The sequence below is a fragment of the Sarcophilus harrisii genome, chromosome 6 (genome assembly GCF_902635505.1).
Source record: "Sarcophilus harrisii chromosome 6, mSarHar1.11, whole genome shotgun sequence".
Classification (NCBI taxonomy): domain Eukaryota; kingdom Metazoa; phylum Chordata; class Mammalia; order Dasyuromorphia; family Dasyuridae; genus Sarcophilus; species Sarcophilus harrisii.
The window spans coordinates 27,961,161-27,976,631 of NC_045431.1; the positions used below are offsets into that span (position 1 = coordinate 27,961,161).

General features: G+C 42.2%; 1 long non-coding RNA gene across 2 annotated transcripts in view; it reads right to left on the reverse strand.

Moving 5' to 3' along the window:
- Positions 1-7,210: 7,210 nt before the first annotated feature.
- Positions 7,211-15,471, reverse strand: part of SMIM14 — a 64,774-nt gene continuing 56,513 nt past the window's right edge. For both annotated transcript variants that reach the window (XR_004230342.1, XR_004230343.1), the window contains 2 exons: positions 10,977-11,125; positions 7,211-10,227 (listed from right to left, as the gene is read on the reverse strand). This is a non-coding gene — a long non-coding RNA (small integral membrane protein 14). The remainder of the gene's footprint in view (positions 10,228-10,976; positions 11,126-15,471) is intronic.

Here is a 15,471-nt window from a genome sequence, read left to right on the forward strand (position 1 = left end):
AACAAAAGAAAAAAAATAAGCTGTATATAATTGGAATAATGGATCCCTATTATATACAGCTTATTTTTTTAACCTATGTATTAAATTGAATAAGATGGCATCAATATTGCCTTGTTTGTGCCTCCTCGGTTTTCTTTCTTAGGTCAAGCATGTTAAACACGCAGCTCTTCTAAACATTTCCATATTCATCATGCTGTGCAAGAAAAATTAGATCATGATTTTTCTTGTGCAGCATGATAAATGTGGAAATAAATACATTAGATTTATACACATTTAATATAAATCAAATTACTCACTTTCTAGGGGAGGGGGTTAAGGAAAAGGGGAAAATTTGTTACACAAAGTTTTGCAAGGATGAAGGTCGAAAACTATCTTTGCATATATTTTGAAAATAAAAGACTACAAAACCCCCTCAAGTGGGATCATAGTGAGTTGAGCTAACAACTGACTAGCAACAACATTAATATATAATTTTATAAAATATTATTTCATATCTATATAATAAATTCATATAAATATAGATGTTTGCACATACTAAAAAAATTGGATAGAAAAGTAAGAAAAATAACAAAAAGGTGAAAATACTATGCTTTGATCTTACATAATGTATACAATTTAATATTAAATTACCAAATTATTGAAGATGAAATTAACACTATTAAATGATAATTATTGTTAGTAAATTATTGAATTTTTCCCAGTTGCTTTTAATATGATTGAATTACTCAAGAGGAATTTATTTGTGACATCTGTGTTCTAGAATATATTCATACCAGATATGCCAGGACTGTGTTTGCAGTGAGATGCTCTTAGCTGGACATGGCCTACTGGTGCAGGAAACACAACAGGAAAGGCAGCAGCGGGGAGGATGGACATTAGAAAAAGGAACATTGACCCTTGCATAGCCTTGTATTTCAGATTTTTCTCCTCCTTCCCCCCCACCCCTAGATGGCAAGTAATCCAATATATTATAAACATGTCAAAATATGTGCTAATCCATTATATTATACATCATATGTTAAAGCTCAGTCAGTGTGAAGAGATCCCACAAACAGACTAGTGGGCCCATATTTAAGTTCGATGTCTTTGCTCTGGGTGATTAAGGCTTCCGCCAAGACACCACTTGCCTAGTCTCCGGATTTTTTTAAAAGGTTGCTCTCTATCATTCTGACTTCATGCTTGTTGCTACTGCTAGGCAGGTGATCACAGATACAGCACTGGGTTGGGTCAGAGAGAAATCAAGATCAACTATGGATAAAGACTGAAGCTAAGTCCTCGCTTCCCTGGCTAAGGAGCTTTGATTCTCCGTGCTCCTCTGATCTCAGATCCTCCTCCTCCTCTGATCCTGGTGCTCCTCTTCTGATCCTAGGTGCTCCTCTTCCTCTGATCTCAGATCTTCCTCCTCCTCTGATCCCAGTGCTCCTCTTCTTCTGATCCCAAGTGCTCCTCTTCTTCTGATCCCAGGTCCTCTTCCTTCTCCTCTGATCCTGGTGCTCCTCTTCCTCTGATCCCAGGTGCTCCTCTTCCTATGATCCTGTTGCTCCTCTTCCTCTGATCCCGGTGCTCCTCTTCCTCTGATCCCGGTGCTCCTCTTCCTCTGATCCCAGGTGCTCCTCTTCCTCTGATCCCAGGTGCTCCTCTTCCTCTGATCCCAGGTCCTCCTCCTCCTCTGATCCCAGGTCTTCTTCCTTCTCCTCTGATCTTGGTGCTCCTCTTCCTTTGATCCTGGTGCTCCTCTTCCTCTGATCCCAGGTGCTCCTCTTCCTCTGATCCCAGGTGCTCCTCTTCCTCTGCTCCTAGGTGCTCCTCCTCCTCTGATCCCAGATCCAACTGTGTCTCGCGTCGGATTCCTCAGATGGTCAGGGGTCCCCAGGCACAGTCGCGGGTCCCGGAGCCGGGATTCCCGGAGCCGGATTCCCCGTGTTTAGCCCACCCCACCCCCCATGAGTGCTCTCCCCCACTACCAGTCGGGCAGCCCCTCCCGCGCACTGTGGTGCCCTCCTCCCCCCGCCCCTGACTGCGGTCTGAGCCCGAGCGCCCCGAGGAGGGACCTCGCCGCCACAGGGGCAGAAGGGCCTGCGGGAGAAGGTGCTCGGCCTTTCTCAGGGTGGGAGTGAGGAGAGCGCCCCCTCAGGGGTAGCCCCGCCCCAAATGCGGGAGAGAGGGGGAGAGGCCCGGCGTGCCCGGGACCAGCGGGGCCGGAAGAAAAGGCTTCACGTGAGGAAAAACCGGGAATAGAGCGGAAAAGGCCCCGGAGCCAGAGCCTCACGTGCTGAGACTCACTCGGTCACTGAGGCGAAGAATGAATGAATGGGTCAGTCAGCGGCGCCCCAACGCCCCCCTGGGCCTGCAGATAGCAACGCCGGGCGGCGCGCGCGGGGGAGGGGCGCGCTTTAATGGGGAAACGGGCACAAAGGCGGCCGGAGGCCGGGCTCGGGTTGCTGGGAAGGGGCAAGCCGCGCTTTCCTGGGACGTTTACTCAGTCACTCCCCACGTTCAACCGAACCGAGGGCTTGGCGTCGGGAAGCGACCGGTCCAGGCCTGGAGTAGCCGAGGGCCCGGGACCGGAGCCCTCGCCGGGGGCGCCCTCCTCCCGCGCCGGGGGCGCCCTCCTCCCGCGCCGGGGACCAGGACTGGGCCTGCGGCTCGAGGCCCCGCTCCCTTTGCTGCTTTTGACACCGAGAGTCGATACCCGATGGCCGGGTGGGGTCCGAGGCCGGGTGGGGCTTAGAGGCGAGAAAGCCTCGATTCCTGTCGCACAAGCGGCCCAGGGTCATAAGAAATGATAACTCAGAATAAGGGTCATTAAAGGTGCGGGGCTGTGTTTAACAATCACTGGATCCCGAGCTGTGCGGCCCCGGGCGAGTCCCTTGGCCCCAATCGCCTCAGCAAAAACAAACAAAAAGCCATCTATCGGATCGTTGCCGACTGGAGGGGGGGAAGGGAGGAAAAAACCAGAACGCAGGGTTTTGCAGGGGTGAATGTCAGAAATTCTCCATGCAGATATTTTGGAAATAAAAAGCTATAATTTTAAAAAGTGAAGGCGCGGTGCTGAGTGCTGGAGATACCCGTGCAGCAAAAACCCGAGTCTCTGTGTTAAGGATACTTTTTTCCTGGGAGAAGAAGACAGAACGTAGAGGGCGGGTGAGGAAGGGGCGAGGCAAAGATGTTCTTGGGGAGACGGGAGACATCCAGAGAGAACTGAGCTGGGGAGGGCTCCCCCCGCTGCACTCGCTGCGGATGGAGTCGTGGGCTAATCCGACCCTTCTGGAGAGCAGCTTGGAGTTATGCTAAAGGGGGTAGGAAAGGGCACACTCTGACCCAGCAAAGTCGCCCCTAAGTCTGCCGCGTCCTAAACAAACCACAGGGGGAAAGGACGGATCGGCGGAAAATGTTGATGGCGGCTCTTCCCGGGTGGCCAAGAGTTGGAGATGGAGGGTTCGCCCCTCAGCCGGGCGGTGCACGGACAAGGCATAGCGCAGGGCTGTGAGGGAGCCCTGCTTGGGTAGAAGAAATGGCAACGCGGCAGGGGGGGGGGGGGGGCGGTTGTTTCAGCAAAATCTGGGAAGTCACGAACTGATGTGAAGAGAAGTGAGCGGGAGAACCAAGAGGGCGTCGCACACAGTAACAGCGAAGCTGCACAAGGATCGGCTGTCGGAGGTTTGGCTGTTTTAGACAACCCGTAATCCAAGGCCCCGGAGGATTCAGGATGACAAATGTCCATCCACCCGCAGAGGAAGAACCAGAGTCTGAATGAAAAGCAAAGCGCGCTTTTTGAACTTTTCACTTTTTCGGGCTCTTTTGTAACGCGGCTAATATGGCGACGTTTTGCGTGACTCCACAGCTACCATCAGCATCCAATTGCTTGCCTTCTCCGGGCCACATGGGAGGGCCCGGGGCGGCGGAGGAAGAGAATCTGCAATTCAAAATTTTAAGAAATGATCCTGAACAAGTTTCAGGTGTAATTAAGGAAAATTTTTAAAAAACGAAGTGGTGGCGTCCAGAGTGAGGACTTATCAGTCAAGCGGAGCGGGATTCGGAGCCTGTGAGAGCTATCTGCGAACCATGTGTGGATGCCAGCCGCTGTCTTGGGCAAGGAGAAGGCCCAGCAGCAGGGCCGCAGCGGGAGAGGCGAGGACACAGAAGCAGCCTTGGGGGGGTTGATAGGGAGCGGAGGGAGAGGGAGGAGGAAGGCTCCATTCCCCAGGGGGAGGAGAGCTGCACGCGGGCCGCACAGCGCCCGGCCCGGGATTCCCTGGGGCTGAGCACGTTAGCCAGCACACGGGCCTCTTCTCCCCGGCTGCCCGAGCGCCGCAGAGGCCCGGCCCTGGCTGGGGGGGGCGGGGGGGGGGGCAGGGAACGGAGAATGCGACGGGCCGGGGCGGCGCGGGACACGGCCCCGGGGTCCGGCGCAGGCTCCAGCTGCGGGGCCGGCCGCCCTCGGGGACCGCCTCGGGCCTCGGCTCCGGTCCCAGGCGCTTATTCCTAAAAGTCTCCCCCAGATGAGCGCGGGAGGCGGGCGATGCGGGGCGTTTTTGTCCGCGGCCGTCGGGGCCTTTGGCGGCGGGAAGGATCCCCAGCTAATCTGCCCCCGGAGGCCGGACTCCGGTGCACTGGGGGCCGAAGTGGGGCAGGGCTCTGCCTGCTGGGGCCGGGGCCGGGGCCGGGGGGGAAACCACCGCGGGGGAGCCGCACCCAGCATTCGCGTCCGTGCTCTGGCGGCCACGGGGTGCTGCGGCGGGATTCCGGGTGCCGCGGGAGGATTCGGGGCGCTGCGAAACCCTGAAGCTAGTCATGGTCTGGGGATGGACACAAGGAGGGGAGAATTGGGGGGTCCGGTCCCTAAAGGGCCATGGGAGCTTGCCCGGGTAGGAGTCGGGACAGCGGGAACCGGGAAGAGCCCAGAACGAGTGAGAGATCCAAAGGAAGGAATAAAAAGGCCCAAGGCAGGACAGGCAGAAAGAACCCCCAGGTCCTGTGTGACGCGGAGCCACGAGGTTGCGGCCCGTGGGGTGCTGTTCCCGTACGGTCCCTGCCGCTTTCCTCGGTGGCCCCCGGACGGAATAATGGACGGTCAGGTATCACACCGGGGCAAACCCTGGCCGGGCACTAAGAACACAAAAGCCAAACCCATTTCGGCTTCCAGAGTTTTCCTCGTACTTGGGGTTCCAAAAACGTGCATTCACTCGGCAAATTATGAGCATCTACAATTAAGGGGACGCCCAAGGGCTCCCAGCGGACGCCCCAAGGGAAGCTCAGGATTGGCCCGGCCTGTTTCCAAGCACGTCCAACAATCCAAGACAAGGGAGAAGCGCTTTTTCTGTGCCCCCATAACGTCCCAGACGCCCCTGCTGCTTCCATAGCCCCCAGGTCTATCCTGTAGCGACTTGGGAATTTCCATCGCTTGGTGGTCCCTGCGGAAAGTATCAGCTAACAACTGCATTCCCCTTTAGCTGTGGGTGGGAGCCTAGAAGCGGAGCTAGCATGGAAGGTATAAAATGAAAAGGCATAAACAGCAGGGAGTGAAATGGTAGAAAATACCTTCTTGTCTTGAACAACGAACTCGTGGCCATGTTACTCTGACAATACAACTGGCTAAGTACCCGTTATATTCTTCAGCTCGTTCATTTGTGCCAAGGAAAGGGACACGGATTTATTATTGATCCAAGTACAGTGTCATGAAATGCTTGGGGGACCGGGACTAACCAAGATTTTTCTCCCTAGGATTTGCATTAATGTCATGAATTTACTAGAAGGAAAATAGCAGAGAATAAATCGTGAAATAGGAAGCCTTCTAGATCGTGCTGAGAAGCCTCAGTTCTCTGACCTCCCTGGTCAGACACACACATCTTGTTCTATTAAAAACAAAGATTGTTTTTGGACTTTTGATATACATCACAAAGGATATATAATCATTTCTGTGATGGAAATACTTTTTTTTTAAAGATCCATCCATTATCCATTTTTATCCTTACTTGAGAAACCTGATTTCATTTGGTTGATGCTTTTCTTTAGTTGGGTTATAGGAGTGACTTGAAAGCACAGCACCTGGCACACAGGAGGAGCTTAATTAATGCTTACTGACATTAAAAAAAACAACAAAAAACTAGACCAGGCATTAATCTACTCTGGTCCTGAGGGTTGCAGAGGATGAAGCTCTTATTTTCCAGGTTTTACTTCTTGCCCTATTCTAGGATCCTATGGCCAGAGATGTTGTAGGTGAGCCTGCCTGAAGTTCTAAGTCCTAGCCTTTGTGCCCTCCTTGGACACCTTCTGTCCCCTTTGCTTTCTCTCTAGAGAAAATGTCATACTTGAATTCCCACAATCCTCAAAACGAAGATTTTTGTTGTGTGGAGCACTTCCAATTGCCTTTGGGATGATGTGTGAAGGGCGGCTAAGTCCAAAAAAAGTGGACAAGCTTCTGCTTTCTGGTTGTCAGGTCAGCAGGCGGTCTGGCCTTCGCTTGATGCGAGCAGTCTTGGTGCGCTGGTGTAATACATGATACAGTCTCCTCATGATACATCCTTAAGCTGGTTTTAAACTAAACAGTTTTGTGAAGCTCTTAAGTTGTCACAGAGGTGACATTAACGGGTGTGATTTACAGATGTGAAAATTTTTGACACCTGTCACAGAAACCTGAGAATTCCAAGAAAATATATCCATAGTAGTTGCCTTTCAAAATAATGGATTTCTACTGAAATGAGTTGTTTTCTAACTGCTTGTTGAGATGAAAAAATTCTTAAGATTAAAATCTCAATTTGTAGAATTCATTTACATTGTAGAATTCCTGATTATTCTTTAAGCAAGTCTTAGGATGTCATGATGACCTTTTTTTCCCCTTAGCTTCTCAGTAAAAAATTTAAATCTTTTCCTAAAAACAGGAGCTAGTACATATTCTGTCCTTTGTTTATTGCTAAAACACACATATATTGAAAGAAACTTTTTTTTTTTTTGCACATGTAAGTCGATTTTTGCTTGTTCCATAGTAAAGGTTAGGGATAATTAAAAGAAATAATCTCATTCCAAAGTCCTAGGCTGAGGTCTTTCCAAGAATAAAATGTATTAACATGTAAAAACACTCTCATTCTTAAATACTCTGATTTCAGTTAGCAAGAGGTGAGTAGAATTTACAATTAGCATCTGTGATGCTGATTTTTAACAAATTAAAACGAACAACTATCACCACAAAAGCCAAACAGAAACAAGAGGGTTACTAATGTTGTCTATTTATTCATTAATAAAAAGTGCATAGTACAAGCCCTTTACCCCAATCCAAGTACTCAATAAAAGATTAACAGGAAACCCTGGATGGCACAGACATGATTTGTTTGGCATAATTTAGACATTTTAAATCAGCGATTAACATTTAGTACATCACATGACAACTTTTCCTTTAGTTTTTTTGTTTTTTAAACAAAGTGATCTCCAAACATAGTAACAAACACACATAATTCTTCATTTAAGAATATAATATATTAAGAGACTAAACCTACTACTGCAATAACAAAGATTTAATCCATTAACTGTAAACTCTCTCTTCATTACTTTTTCAGGTTGCTGGAATTCCAGCCTTAAGAGAATTCAGCTGGCAATGTTTTTAAAACAAATCTGATTAGTGAAAGACTTTCAATATTTAATCTCTTCCAAGGTTCCTTCTAAAATGTGAGCTATATAAATTCCATATAAACACGATGGTACACTTTCAATTCACAAATCACAAAAGACACTAAAAACAACCTTGTGATAGACTGTCTCTGACGGTTTTTTCAGAGAATTTTTGCAGGTTTAAAAATGTGACTTGCTGAACATGGGATCATGGCCTGGAACGTCATAAAACTTTTGACTACAAAACATTTCCAACTTAGTTTTTTCCCATATGTAAAGCCAAAAGCATCGTTTTGAGTAAATAAAACTAATTATGCGGTGACAAACAAAATGACCTCTCAACAACACACTATATGCAGTGTTTAAGTGCCACTGGTGATTTTAAAAGATGTGGCTCTAATCTTTTTCCCCCCAGAATATTCAAAAAATAAAAGGACTGTAGTGATGGTCTTGAGAGCTAATGCTTATAAGGCAAATGACTTGCTAGTTTGTTCAACAAAAAGGCCTCAATCATGCAGAAGCATTAAGGGTTACGTCTGTTGCGTTGTTTTCAGAATAAATAATCTGTATCTCTTGCCCTGACTTAGAAGCAACACAATTAGTGTCAGTACTCTGAAGATAAGAACTGCTGTGGTTATTCTTTAGATAAGCAACCTGAGACAAAGAAAAGGGGGGGAAAAGCAACTGGAGGCAGGCCGGAAGGTCTTAGAATAAGACGGGATCCCTCCTTTCCAGGGCCCAGGCTGACACTGGATAATGGTATCTGACAGCGGCAGGCCTCCCGGCGCTCTGAGGGGGGAGCAGATGAGGGGCACCAGGTCCCCACCGTTCATCTCAACTGCCACTGCCCCACCTGATTCTCTCTCTAAAAGTTGGGAAAGCAGAGTCTGATTGTCCAGTGGATCACAGCAGAGGGAAACCATTGTTTTGGGGAATTAAGAGTTCCTGGAATAGGACACCCCTCTATTAGCAGAAGTAATTAAGAGCTGGTTGTATTTCCCTAAGTTGGTCAGAAAACTAAGATGTACAAAAAAGAATTCAAGTTAGGAATATCAGATTGTATATTTAAAATTATGACTTTACAGAGTATAGATGGCCTAGAATTCAATCTTTAAAAAAAAAAAAAAATACTCCCTTATGTGTCACAGGACTATATCAGAGACTATATTACACAGTACAATGATATAGAGAAGTTTATTCACCTTATACAACAAGTGCAAGTCTATACAACGAGAGGCTATGCTGATACTGCATTTATGATGAAAAAAGTCTTATATTGGATAGAAGTGTACATTCCAGGTTCCCATAAGTTGTTCTCACTTACTGAGAAAAATTCAATAACCGAGGCAGCCATGTACACATATTCTTTATATTATTCTCACTCATTTTCCAAACTGACCAAGAAAAACATAAAACTGTTTATTTTTCTGTACATTTCAAAAATGCTCCTAAATTAATATCCACAAAGCATTCCTCCCATTAGCTAAAATAGGACTCACAATCAGGGGAGAAAACAAGCATCTCTCATTCTTCTCCATCTGCCATATCACCTTGGAATCAACAAAGAATTCATAGAGGTTTGTTAAAAGGTTAGAATGGCAACAAAGTCAAAATAATTTTCAAAGAGGAAAGAGAATTAGCAAGTAAAACCATATTTGAAAATGCTCATAGAAAGGAAAAGCAGTAATCCAAGTTTTAGTTCTAAAAACCTGGAACCAAGAAGTCAAAAAAGTATTTTCAATTTTAATAGGTTCTCATCATAAACAATAAATTATAGTTTTAAATTAAAATATAGGTTACTCCTAGCATACCTAGGAATGGTTCATTTTTTGTTTTTTATAAACCTTTTAAGACTAGTGCTCAGTGGCTTACAAATATTTTATATAATGGGACAGTTAAATATGTAATTTATCAATTACATTTATTGAACTTTTTCATGTAAAATAATTTCATGGAAGGTAATAAAAGCTTAGTAAACAACCATAAAATTTCTTCTTTCTTTTTCCAAGCATACAAGTCAGTTCTAATGGGCTTCTGCTACTGATGGTAAAAATTCCAGGTTAAAAAGTCTGAAGGATAGGGAGAAGACCACCATCCACAGAGAGGGTCACTCTCAGATTGAGTATAAATACAATGTGGTTCTAATTTTCCCAGCTGAGTTCAAATAACTTCAAAAGTATACTTTATGCAAAAAAAATTCAATCTTACAAAACTATCAAAACCATTTCATCAGTTTAAATGCAGAGATTGCAATTCTCCTTCAATTAGGCCAGAAATTATCACACACACACAAAAATCATAACCGTTACAAAGAGAATAAGTGGAATGTTTAAGGTCTAGAAACCCCAGAATCCCATGTGACTCCTTTAAGGGGAAAAAAAAAGCATAAACTCTAAATAGGAATGATGGCAACATGGGAAGCAAAAAATCAGATCACAGTAAAATTTCTAGTAACTCATGAAAACAATACCATCCTATGCTGTAAATGCAAAGGGAAAAATAGTACTAATTGGGTTAAGAGTACTCTGGTCGCTTTCTTTCATTTGGTCGTGCAAGGTGTTAGCTGTTTCATTTTCTATCATAGAAAGTCTAGTCCACAGGAGGAGCTGGTGGGTCTTGTCCCTGGCAAAAAAAAAATCCAATAAATAATGAAATTAACTTTTTCAGAAATTACAGGATGGGCAATTCTAACACAATAGGGAGAACTGACAAGGAAAAAAAATAATTTCCATTGGACTTTTCCTATGGTTTTTACAAATAAAAAAAACTATGGTTTTAAGGTGATTACTTTCAGTAATAACTTAGCATCGTCCATAAATAAACATTCCCAAATAAAAGGCAGTTTTGTAACTTTTCTTTCTTAATGTTAATAATACTAGAGGGGGAAATAAGGCCAGTCATACTGACTATTAAATATCACATGTGAAGGGAGGGGGGGCTAAGAAAGCCAGGAAGTACAAGACTGTCATGCAAAATTTAAAAATCTGCTAAGGGAAATAAATTATTTGAACAAAATGGAAAAAGTTAAATTGAGCCAGAATATTGAGTCTAATAATGACACTTTCTACAATCCTGAAAAAATGGCAGCTTTGAAAATTTCTATTTCTACTGCTGAGTCTGCAAATAAAAATGGAGATGGTCTTTTAAATGGGCACCCTGGCAAAGTCAGCTCGCTTAATGCTTGTAAGACAAGTGGAAATTACAACATTAATAAAAGAAACGACCACATAAAAGTTAAATCTCATTTTTACTCATTTTACTTAGATATTTTATAGTTCCCCTTCCCATCTCTCCCCCTAACCACACCAACTACCCACCACACCCTGCAACAACACATAAACAAATCGGGTTTCCTAATCCATAACACTTACATTATGTGGACTGGTTGGTTTTCCAGATATGATGGATCCTCTCAGATTAAAAGGTCTCATTAGGAACAAGATCATTGCAATGGCCACCCAGAACATTATTATCATGGTAACACTGAGGCCAGGGTCAATAGAAGAATTAGGTCCTGGTACTAAAAACAAACAAACAAAAAAGTTCATTTGAAAAAGAACAATATCTTTAATATAATATTTATATTTTTGTAAATATAAATAATGTACTAGCAGAATTCTACTTCAGTTTTAAAAAATATTGTATATAGAAAATGATTATGGAACAAGGACTAGTGAGGGGAAAAAACTGATCTTTCCACAACAGAAGTTTTTTTTACCTAATTCAAAGATCTGTGAAAAATTTATGCAATTAACTAAAATGAACAGGATAATATGTTCAGAAATGGAAATATTTAAAATTGAGTTTTAAAATCTAAATTTAAAAGTACATTATGTGCCAAAAGCCCTAGAGAAAAGCTAACAAAATGCATGTCTTTTACTTGACTGAAGAGGTATTGTTTGGTTTTGCTAAACTGATTCTCACCCTCCCCACCACTTTCTTTTTAATATCTTTATCAAAAAGGAAGAAGGTAGTTCAATCTGAGAATGGAACTGATTTATTTTTTGTTGAATTCAGAAGTTTTTTAATAAAGAATTTATTTAAAAAACAAACCCAATCAAACCAAATTGAAGAAAATCCTGAAGATCAATGGTATGAAGGAAAGACTGTGGGTTCTTCAGTATGAAAAGACTCTGCCATCTATCTTAAGGTCTATTGTCCTTTATCTCTTTTCTCTTTTCTTTCAAATTCCTAGAAAAAAACTGTTTTTACTCTCTGTTCTCTTTTCTCATCTCCCATTCACTTTTTCTCCACCCCCCCCAATAGTATTTTATTTTTCCAGTTACAGATAAAGACAGTTTTCAACATTCACTTTTATAAGATTTTGATTTCCAATTTTTTACCTTCTTCCCTTTCTTTCCCTTCTTTCCAAAATGGCAAGCAACCTGATGTTTTACTTGTACATTCATATTAAACATATTGTGAAATAAGAATCAGAACAAAATGGAAAAACCACAAGAAAAAACAAGAAAAAAGTGAAAATGGTATGCCTCAACCTGTCTCATTCACTTTTTAACCCTACCTACAATTTTCTTTTCACTTTAAGCTAGTTCCTTGATTTGGAAGGGCTAAAGGGAAATAGCCACAATAATGAACTGGAATTATATATTGATAGAATTATGTGGAAACGATTCCCCAAAAGTAAATTGATTTTGAGTACCCTTTGACCCAGCAATACCCCTATTAAGTTTATGCTCCAAGGACACTTATAAAAATATTTATAGCAGCTTGTAGGAAAGAATTAGACATTAAGAGAATATTCATCTATTACTGTTCTGTAAGAAATGACCAACAGGATAATTTCAGAAAGGCCTGGAGAGACTTACACGAACTGATGCTGAGTGAAATGAGCAGGACCAGGAGATCATTATATACTTCAACAACAATACTAGATGATGACCAGTTCTGATGGACCAGGCCATCCTCAGCAACGAGATCAACCAAATCATTTATAATGGAGCAGTAATGAACTGAACCAGCTATGCCCAGAAAAAGAACTCTGGGAGATGACTAAAAACCATTACATTGAATTCCCAATCCCTATATTTATGCACACCTGCATTTTTGATTTCCTTCACAAGCTAATTGTACAATATTTCAGAGTCTGATTCTTTTTGTACAGCAAAATAACGTTTTGGTCAGGTATACTTATTGTGTATCTAATTTATATTTTAATATATTTAACATCTACTGGTCATCCTGCCATCTAGGGGAGGAGGTGGGGGGGTAAGAGGTGAAAAATTGGAACAAGAGGTTTGGCAATTGTTAATGCTGTAAAGTTACCCATGTATATATCCTGTAAATAAAAGGCTATTAAATAAATAAAAAAAAAGAGAATATTCATCAATTGGGGAATGAATGAACAATTATGTTATAAAAATGTAATATTCTACTTTGTCATTAGAAATCATGAAATGGATGGATTCAGAGAAATCGTACATGAATTGATGAATACTGCAGTAAAATAAAGTATAAAAACAATATATAGCAGTAAAACTGTAAATACAAATAATTTTGAAAGACAAGATCTCTGATCAATGCGATGACCAAATTGGGAGAACTGATTTATGACACCCAGCTCCTGATTAGAGAGGAGATAGTTGCAAAAGGCAAAATAAAACAACATTTTTGGACATGGTCAATGTGAAAATTTGTTTTGCCTGATTGTATGTTTAGTTTTTTTTAAAGGGGGGGGGGTCCTTTAAAATATGGGGGAAGAAGAGAAAACACTTGCTTAATTGAAAAATAAAGTAAAAAAACAGGAAATAAATTGTCAGTCAACAAGTATTTATTAAGCTCCTACTCTGTGCCAGGCTTTCTAGTCCTGCAGGCAGTACTGCCTCTTGATAGCTCTAGCCCTTTATCCAAGATTCCTTGCTGCTTCTCCAGCACTTGGAACAGTGTTCTGCAGGCACGGAATCCAAGTTAAGTCCTAACAGGCTGTGTGCTGGCTGGTGAGAAGCCCCAGCTTCCCACACCCGACGTGCTAACAGTCCATTTGGCTCGGCCGTCTCTGTGTCTGACGAGATGGGCAGAGATGCGAATGTTCCTCATTACAGAGGAAGCCTCCCTGATCTGAATCATTCCTTGGAAATCCGTCTTTCATGTGACGAAGATTTTGGAATGCCAGTGATTCAGTTTTGATCTCACGTTTTATGACTTCATTTTTATTACTGGAAAAAAGCAGCTTTGTTATGATGTCCCCTTTTAATAACAGCATTCTAACCCCCCTCATATTTAAAGGTTCTCATCCTAAAATATCCAGAGGTACTCATTTTATATTATCATTTAAATTTTTTAACAGCTTTTTATTTTCAAAACATATGCAAAGAGTTTTCAACACTGACCCTTGCAAAACCTTGTGTTCCAAATTTTTTCCCCTCCTTTCCCCCCACCTCCCTTCCCTAGACAGCAAGTGTACAATTCTACCCTTTGATCCAGCAGAGTCTCCACTGGGCTTATATCCCAAAGAGATATTAAAGGAGGGAAAGGGACCCGTATTTGCAAAAATGTTTGTGGCAGCCCTCTTTGTAAAGTGGCAAGGAATTGGAAACTGAGTGGATGCCCATCAGGTGGGGAATGGCTGAATAAATTGTGGTATATGAATATTATGGAATATTATTGTTCGGTAAGAAATGACCAGCAGGATTATTTCAGAAAGGTCTGGGGAGACTTACATGAACTGATACTGAGTGAAACGAGCAGAACCAGAAGATCATTATACACTTCAACAACAACACTACATGATGATCAATTCTGATGGAGGTGGCCCTCTTCAACAATGAGAGGATCTAGATCAGTTCCAATTGATCTGTAATGTACAAAGTCAGCTACACCCAGAGAAACAACACTGGGAAAGAGTATGGACGACAACATAACATTTCCACTCTGTTATTGTTTGCTTGTATTTTTATTTTTTCTTCTCAGGTTATTTTTACCATCTTTCTAAATCTCATATGTATTTAATTTATACTTTAACATATTTAACATGTATGGGACTACTGCTATCTAGGGGAGGGGATGGGGAAAGGAGGGGAAAAGTTGGAACAGAAATTTTTGCAAGGGTCAATCTTGAAAAATTACCCATGCATATGTTTTGTATATAAAAAGCTATAATAAAAAATTTCTCACCCTTCCCCCACCTAATTCTATCCAATAGAGTTTTCAAATGGGTCACAGGCTGAAAATGTGACTTTTCATTGTCAAACAGGATAGGACCTGCTTGATTCAATCTATGACCTCAAATAGTCATGTGTATTGGATTGAGAAGATAACTTTAAAGTCATTAAAGATTTATTTTTGCCAAATGAAAAAAAAACAAAAAACAAAACATATACAATTCTTCTACATATATTTCCACATTTATCATGCTGCACAAGAAAAATTAGATCAAAAAGGAAAAAAATTGGTACTTGTTATTTTAACAGCCTCTATAGTTTAGTGTGTTTGTCCTCTAGCCTCTGTCCCCTCCTTCTTATGTACATTTCCCTAGGATCACCTGAATTTTCCTCCTCCCAAAGGCTATGTTCCCTCTTGCTACTTTTTCTCAACCATCCATTTCTCTTGAATGTCTAATTTCGCTTTCTGCATTGCCTTGTCGTCTTCCTATAAAGATTTTCAGTAGTCTTTTTTACCTTTAAAAAACCCAATAAATAATAAAAACCCCAAACTAAAAAAATCTTTTCTTATTCTAATCCTTAAGCTACTGAAATGCTCTCCTTTCAAACAAAATAGAAGTCAAATGGAAGGGTTATCCAGGGTTGAGCAAAGTTAAGAAGTACAAAGGTAGGAGACAATATAAATATACAGACTTAACTGATTAATTCTACAGCACAAACTATGGAGTTGAAAAGTGAAGCTACAGCA